General features: G+C 40.1%; 1 pseudogene across 1 annotated transcript; it reads left to right on the top strand.

Annotated features, from left to right (window-relative positions):
* The first annotated feature begins 6978 nt into the window (after positions 1 to 6978).
* On the top strand, positions 6979 to 7209 carry LOC308244786 (heat shock factor-binding protein 1-like; annotated as a pseudogene). Its single transcript has one exon. The product of its transcript is annotated as a heat shock factor-binding protein 1-like (transcript).
* Positions 7210 to 8326: the final 1117 nt, after the last annotated feature.

Consider the following 8326-nt stretch of genomic DNA (forward strand, 5'->3'; position numbering starts at 1 on the left):
TTAATGTAATTTAGTATCCTGGATGGGATTCTGGGTTAGAAAAAGGACATTAGGAAAAATCTAAGGAAATTTGAAAGTATGGACTCTAGTTACTAATAAATAATGTATCAATATTGGCTCATTAATTGTGAAAAATATACTATACCAGTATAAAATAGGGGAGACTAGGTGTGAAGTATATGAGAAGTCACTGTACTTCTTCACAATAATTAAAAAATGTTCTAAAATACTGGATCAAAGATGGCAGCTGACAGGACGGCAGTGAGGGGAAAAGTGTGAGTGAGTGGGAGAGCGAAATGGGAGTGCGTGGATGTGGTGTGTGTGTGTGTGTGTGTGTGTGTGTGTGTGTGTGTGACAGTTATATTCCACAGGACTGTTGGGGGCTGGTGGACCAGGCTCCCTTATCTGGGCAGCCTCTGCTGCAGCTGCAATCTCTCCCGGGGTGGTTGGCTCTGCTGCAGAGACCATGCCATCTGGAAGGAGAAACCTCAGACACCACCTGGGACCATACAGCCACACTGGCCAGGGACTTACTGCCTTGGCTACGAACCCAAGAACACTGAGACTCCAGCCTCCCTGGCCGCAGGCTCCTAAAAAGTTTGTCCAGGGGGAGACAAAATGGCAGCCAAATAGGTGGATGGGTCTGGTGCCTTCTCATGGAGCAGACAGAAGGAACAGCTGAATCGAATAATATCCACCCAGAATTGGTGAATTAAATACAGCTGGTGAGATAGTCCATGGACAGAAAGGATGGGGGGTGCCTGGAGAATAGTAGGATCAGGGATCTGGGCTGGAGAGAGAAACTCACGCAACTGGGACTAGAGGGTCAGAAGGAAACTGCGCTGCAACAAGTCCATGTCCCTTGGGGACAGTGTAGTACTCAACTGTGGAAGGGGGTCCACAGAGCTTCTGGCAGTGGGGGACTCTAGATCTAAGTCCACAGCCTTGAGAGGCTGTGCCCAGAGAGACGTGCAGCGGCGTGGTTGCCCTGTCTTTATAATTTCCTTGCTTTTACTCACTAAACCCAGTACATAGGATCTTTCCATTACAAACACTCACTAAGGCTGCAGTGCAGGGGAAGGTGGTTTTGTGGAAGCTGGGGAGCAAAATAGGGAGAGATGACTAGAAAGCCAGATCTGGGACAGTCCGATCCCTCCAACCCTGAACAGCCATTTTTCTCCTGGAGACTGGGCTCCTCCTAGCAGTGCAGCCACACCCAGCCATGAGATCCACAGGGAAACAAGAATTCTGAATACCCCAGGGAGCCCACGGGGACTGGGTTGAGGGGCCATTTGGTCCCAGAAACTAATACAGAAACACTGCCACCTAGAGCCTGTGTCAGAAATAGACACTTATGTAAATACAACTAAAAGCAGGCAGAAAAACAAAGCAGGCAGATTGATCCCACCTGCCTGAAACCAAGGTTGTGGAGTCTGACACAGAAGAGGTATGGATCGCTGGGAACTTCAACACGGTGCTGACTACCTAACAGGAAACTGAGACATGGCATACAGGACAGTAGAGAGAGGTCTTAAACCAGCCCCCATGGGACATTAAAACCAAGCTGAAGCAAACAAACTTCACTACTTCACTTTTATTTTTTATCTTTTACTTAAGAAATTAAAAATATTTTTCTTTTTCCTTTATTTTATTTTAATATAATTTTTATTTATTATTATTATTATTTTGACCTTTTATTTTTTTTGGGGGGGGATTAGTGTTCTACATGCTATTTTTATTTTTTATCATTATTTTACTTTATCTCATATTTTCCTTTTTGCCAACCTTTTCTTCCCCACTTCTTCCTTTTTCATCCTGTTTCCCTTCTCATGTTCCTGCTTTACTTTTTCTCTCTCCTTTCTTTTTACTCCTTGTTAAAAATTAATCTTCTTTATCTGCTTTATTGATGCATTACTATTATAGTAGTCTCTGTTGGCTTACTTATATATCTAATTTCCTCTCCCCTGCTCCAAGTCCATGGAACCTACTCTTTTCTTTTTCTTTGCTAGCCGATTTTTTTCTTTTCTCACTGCTGTTGCTTGTTGGATTTTTTGTTTGTTTTTATTTTATGCTTTTATTGTTCCTCTCCTCACTTGCTCCCTTCTTCTACTAATAGCTTAATTAGTTTCACTCACCAAACTCAGGCCTATGTGCTCTCTACTCTATTCTTCTTTTTCCAAAAATAGATGAATAGATTAAAGAAAGGGGATTTTTTTGGTCATATATATTTATATATATACTTAATATACGTATTATTTTTATTTTATTTTTTTAAATAAATCTTTATTCAGATTATTACAATTGTTTCTCCTTTTTCCCCCCATAGCTCCCCATGGTGGTGATGAACTCCTTTAGCTTTTTCTTATCTGTGAAGCTCTTTATCGGCCCTTCAACTCTGAATGATAGCTTTGCTGGGTATAGTAATCCTGGTTGTAGGTTCTTGCTATTCATCACTTTGAAAATTTCTTGCCACTCCCGTCGGGCCTGCATGGTTTCTGTTGAGAAATCAGCTGACAATCGTATGGGTGCTCCCTTGTAGGTAATTAACTGTTTTTCTCTTGCTGCTTTTAATATTCTCTCTTTGTCTTTTGCTCTTGGCATTTTAATTATGATGTGTCTTGGTGTGATCCTCTTTGGATTCCTTTTGTTTGGGGTTCTCTATGCTTCCTGGACTTGTAAGTCTATTTCTTTCACCAGGTGGAGGAAGTTTTCAGTCATTATTTCTTCAAATAGGTTTTCAGTATCTTGCTCTCTCTCTTCTTCTGGCACCCCCATAATTCTGATGTTGGTATGCTTGAAGTTGTCCCAGAGGCTTCTTACACTATCTTCAACTTTTTGGATTTTTTTTTCTTTTTGCTTTTTCGGTTGAGTGTGTTTTGCTTCTTTGTATTTCAATTCTTTGACTTGATTCTTGCGTTTCTCTAGTCTGTTGTTGGGTCTCTGTATAATATTTTTTATTTCAGTCAGTGTATGTTTAATTTCTAGTTGGTCCTTTTTCATATCTTCAAGGGTCTCGTTATATTTATCGGCCTTTTCTAGGATATTCTTGAAAAGCCTTATAACTCTGGTTTTGAATTCTATATCCAGTCGTTTGTTTTCCTCCATTTCTTTCATTTGTGAATCTGTTTCTTTGTCACCACATTTTCACTGCTTCCCTGAGTTGGTAGAGTAGCTTTGTGTGCTAGGTTTTCTATATGGCCCAGTGGGTCAACCTCCCCAGTTAACCTTAGGTGGACACTCTTGATGCACCCCTTTGTGGACTGTGTGTACAGCCTTGTTGTAGTTAAGTCTTGATTGTTGTTGGAATCACTGGGAGGAATTGACCTCCTAGCCAGTTGGCTGTGAGGATCAGCTGTGTCTACGCTGGGAGAAGTTCGGTGCTGGAGACAGCCTTATAGGGTTAGACTTGCCAAATTGCAAAAGCCTCTGTGCTCAGCTTGGATGGGGTGGAGTCTCAGGGTAGAGCAGACAGTCTTGGCTTCCCATCAGCCCTGCCCTTGCGCACACACCTCCAGACCTCTGCTTTCCCCGGCTCCCAAGTCTCTGCCCGAGAGTTCAGATTCTCCCCGTAAGAGTGTGGGTCCCCAGGGGCTCGCCTGGAACTGGGGTTCAGTGCAGTCAGAACTGGGGTTCAGTGCAGTCAGGAGCTTCCGACTCCCTTCTGCTAGGGAAAGCCTGTGGCAACCTCCGCAGTCTTTGTGCGCACTGGTGTGCACGCCTCCAGACCCCTGCCCACCCGGGCTCCCCTGGGTCTCCCCTGGGTCTCCAAGTCTCCAGGTGCCTTTCTCTCTACGTGACAGTCCAGACTCCCCCCTGTATGAGCCTGGGTCCATGGGTTTTCGCCTGGAACTGGGTTCCAGTGCAGTCGGAACTGGGGTTCAGTGCAGTCGGGGGCTTCCTTCCACCTCCGCCAGAGAAAGTCAGCCAGGCACTCAGCCGCCCTTCCTCTCTGCATGCACAAAAACCCTTTGCTGTACCTCAACCCTTTACCGTTCCTCCAATTCTCAGTGAGCTCTTCTCTTTCCTTCTAGTTGTAGAATTTCCACTCAGCCAGCTTTCCTGTGGTTCTGGTTGGTGTCCGTTCTGTCTTTTGGTTGCAGTTTTGAAATTGTTGTGTGAGGCAGCAGTTTAGGTGCTTACCTATGCCGCCATCTTGGTTTCTCCCTCTATACGTATTATTTTATTGAGTATTTTGTTTTTTACTTTTCTTCTTATACACTCATTCTCTTTCTACCTCCTCTATAGTGAATCATGGCAATTCTCCCACTCATTCAATTCATTTACCTTACCTTCTGGAAATAAGTTCTGCCTCTTCACATTCAGCCCTCCCTCCCCTCTTTTTTTTTCTGGATGTTTGTTGTTTGGATTTTTTGGTTTATTTGTTGGTTTTGTGGAGTGTTCTACCCATGTACATATATATTATTTCTCCTTCATTTTTATTCTATTTCTTTTATCTCTTACCTCTTTTACTTTTCTCAATATCATTTTTGCACTCTTTTCTCTCCCCTAATTCTCTTTTCTCTGGTGGTCAGCTTTATTTGGAGTTACAGGTGTCATGATACATTCATGTTTTATTCCCTCTGTGTTGTGTCTTCTTGAGTTGCATTTTGTGCCTTTTGGTCAATGTGGTAGAGAGTGAGCCACATAACTAGACTCCCTGAGAGGAGCAAAAATGGGGAGACAAAAAACAAACAAAACAGCCCCCATACAAAAAAAAAGGAGGCCTCACCAGAAAAGGAAGTAAACGAAATGGAGGCAAGCAATTTGTCAGAGAAAGAATTCAGAGCAATGGTCATAAGGACACTGAAAAGGATGGAAGACAAATTCAAAGACATGTGTAAGAATCAAGAGGAAATAAAGAACCAAGAAGAAATGAAGAATGACATAGCTGCAATAAAGAACACAATAGAAAGCATCAACAGTAGACTAGAAGAAGCTGAGGACCATATCAGTGAACTAGAAGACAAGGTAGGAAAAAACACCCAAGTAGAGAAGCAACTGGAAAAAACACTTAAAAAGCAGGAGGAGATCCTAAGAAAGCTTTGGGACAGCACTAAACGAAACAACATTCGCATTGTAGGGGTGCCAGAAGGAGAGGAAACTAAGCAAGGAATAGAAAACCTGTTTGAAGAAATAATGACAGAAAACTTCCCTGATGTTGGGAAGAAAAAACTCACATAAGTCCAAGAAGCTCACAGAGTCTCAAACAACAAAAGACCAACACCAAGACACATGATAATTAAATTGGCAAACACCAGCAACAAAGAATCTTAAAGGCTGCCAGAGAGAGACAGAGAGTTACCTATAAGGGATTTCCTATTAGACTATCAACTGATTTCTCAACAGAAACACATCAGGCCAGAAGGGAATGGAATGAAATATACAAAGTGATGCCAAGCAAAGGACTGAATCCAAGAATACTACACCCAGCAAGGCTATCATTCAAAATTAAAGGTGAAATCAGGAGCTTCACAGACAGAAAAGAGCTAAGGGAGTTTATTATCACCAAGCCAACAATGCAATGAATGCTAAAGGGACTGTTGTAGAAAGAAGAAATAGGAAGGGAAGAAGGAACACAGGCATAAAAAATAAAAATGGCGACAAACAAGTACCTATCATTAACCTTAATTGTAAATGGACTAAATGCTCCAATCAAAAGACACAGGGTAGCTGAATGGATAAAAAAACATGACCCATATATCTGCTGTCTACAGGAGATCCACCTCAGAACAAAGGACTCACATAGACTGACAGTGAAGGGATGGAAAAAAATATTTTCAGGTGAATGGAAGTGAAAAAAAAACAGCTGGGGTAGCAATACTTATATCAGACAAATTAGACCTCAAAGTGAAGGCCATAACAAGAAATAAGGAAGGCCACTTCATAATACTAAAGGAAGCAATTCAATAAGAGGAAATTACTCTGGTAAACATATATGCACACAATACAGGAGCACACGAATACATAAAAAAACTTCTGGAAGATATCAAGAGAGAGATTGACAGCAGGACAGTCATAGTAGGGGATTTTAATACCCCACTGACATCACTGGATAAATCCTCCAAACAAACAAAGAAAAAAACACAGCAAAGAAACATTAATCCTAAATGACCTACTAGATCAGATGGACTTTATTTACATCCTCAGACTGTATATTCATCCCAAAGCTACAGAGTATACATCCTTCTCAAGTGCACATGGGACATTTTCAAAGATAGACCATATATTAGGAAAAAGGGAAAATCTCTTCAAATTCAAGAAGATAGAAATCATATCAAGTATCTTCTTAGATCACAATGGCATAAAATGAGAAACCAACTACAATAAAAACAATGAAAAAACCCCCCAAACACTTGGAAGCCAAATTGCATGCTATTAAACAATGACTGGGTTACCAAAGAGATCAAGGAATAAATAAAAAGCATCCTGGTAACAAATGGCAATGAAAGCACAACAATCCAAAATCTATGGGACACAGTGAAAGCAGTCCTGAGAGGGAAGTTTATAGCATTACAGGCCTTCCTCAAAAAACAAGAAAAAATGGTAATAAATTACTTAATCCTACAACTCAAAGAATTAGAAAGAGGGCAGTAAGAAAAGCCCAGAGTAGGCAGAAGGAAGGAAATAATAAAGATCAGAGGGAAAATAAGTGACATAGAGACCAAAGAAACAATACAAAAGATGATTGAAACCAAGAGCTGGTTCTTTGAAAGGATAAACAAGACTGATGAACCTCTAGCTAGGCTCACCAAGAAACAAAGAGAGAGGACCAAATAAACAAAATCAAAAATGAAAGAGGTGAAGTAACAATTAACCCACATAAATACTAAGGATTATGATAAAATACTATGAATATCTCTATTCCAACAAACTGGAAACCTAGACGAAATGGACATATTCTTAGAAAAATAAAAGCTTCCAAAACTCAATCAGGAAGAATAAAAAAAACCTGAATAGGCCAAGCTGGGAACCGGGGAGATGGCCGAGACTGATCCCAAGACCGTGCAGTAGCTCACCTCGGTGGTGCAGACACTCCTGCAACAGATGAAAGATAAATTTCAGACCATGTCCGACCAGATCATTGGAAGAATTGATGACATGAGTAGTCGAATTGATGACCTGGAGAAAAACATTGCAGACCTCATGACATAGGCTGGCGTGGAAGAACTGCAAGGTGAAAACAAGATACCTGCTACACAAAAGAGTTGAAGAGTTACACTGGAATCTGCAACATTGTTTTTATAAGCCAAGAGAAGACCAGATGGCTTTTTGCAACTAATTACTATGTGTAGACAGGTTTTATGTTGTAAAGCGTGCATTCTTCTTATCACATACTATATATTTAGTTGATAGAGTGATCCCCAACCCCCCATTTTTTGAACATGATAACTTCACACCTCAGATCTTGGTCAGTTTTGCTATTAAATATTAAACACTAAAACTTTGGTGGTTCTTCCATAAAATTGTCAAAATTTTTAGTGTATTTTTGTGAAGTCATTTTTTTCTATCATTCCTTTTGTAGTAGTTGCTGTTTAATAAAAGTTGCTGTGTAATTTTTTTTCTATTAGACATATAGTAAGTTATTCCTTTATAGTTAGACTTTGTAAAGTAAGACATTTATAGAGTTTAGGGTTCTTTGATTTTCACCAGTGTGATTGATGAACTAACACCAAATAATGTGTTGGTAATACTTTTCCAATAGTTAAGAACATTTAAAAATTGTTTATTCAGAAATACCTGGCACTACTCTGTTGCCAAAACAGACTTGAACCATGATTTTGTCTAAGTCTTTGAGGTCAGATGCTGAAGTAATGAATAGTAACCACTGCCACTTTAGTGTGAGCACTTTTAAATATAGAAAATGATAGAATTGCCTAATGTAATGAGGCATTCATTAGTTAGAGTTCTGCATGAGATTTGAAGACTTCAGTAGGACCCTACATTGTTCATCTGCAATAGTTACCATATAAAATGTGGCAGGATTTTAAAACTCAGTTACTCCATCTTTTCTTTGAATTACTGATTGGAAAAAAGGAACAGAAAAGGAAAAGAGACCATGCCAGTTGCTTCACTAGAAAATAATAAAAGACTTGTGGTAGGCTCAAGTTTTTAAAGAAATACTGTTTCTTTAAACTACTTCTTACCTAAACTGCAGAGTAATGGTTTTATTATTCATGGTAGAAGACAGGGATAACTCTTGCCACTCAAAAATGTAGTGTTGGGAATGCTAAGCCCAAAGGCCAGTATTAACTGGAGGAGATCCATGTGATTATCACAGAGAAGTGATTTTTATAGAAAAAAGTGAAAAAGTTGACTTTTTCAGTGA

Source organism: Plecotus auritus (assembly GCF_963455305.1).
Source record: "Plecotus auritus genome assembly, chromosome: 3".
Classification (NCBI taxonomy): domain Eukaryota; kingdom Metazoa; phylum Chordata; class Mammalia; order Chiroptera; family Vespertilionidae; genus Plecotus; species Plecotus auritus.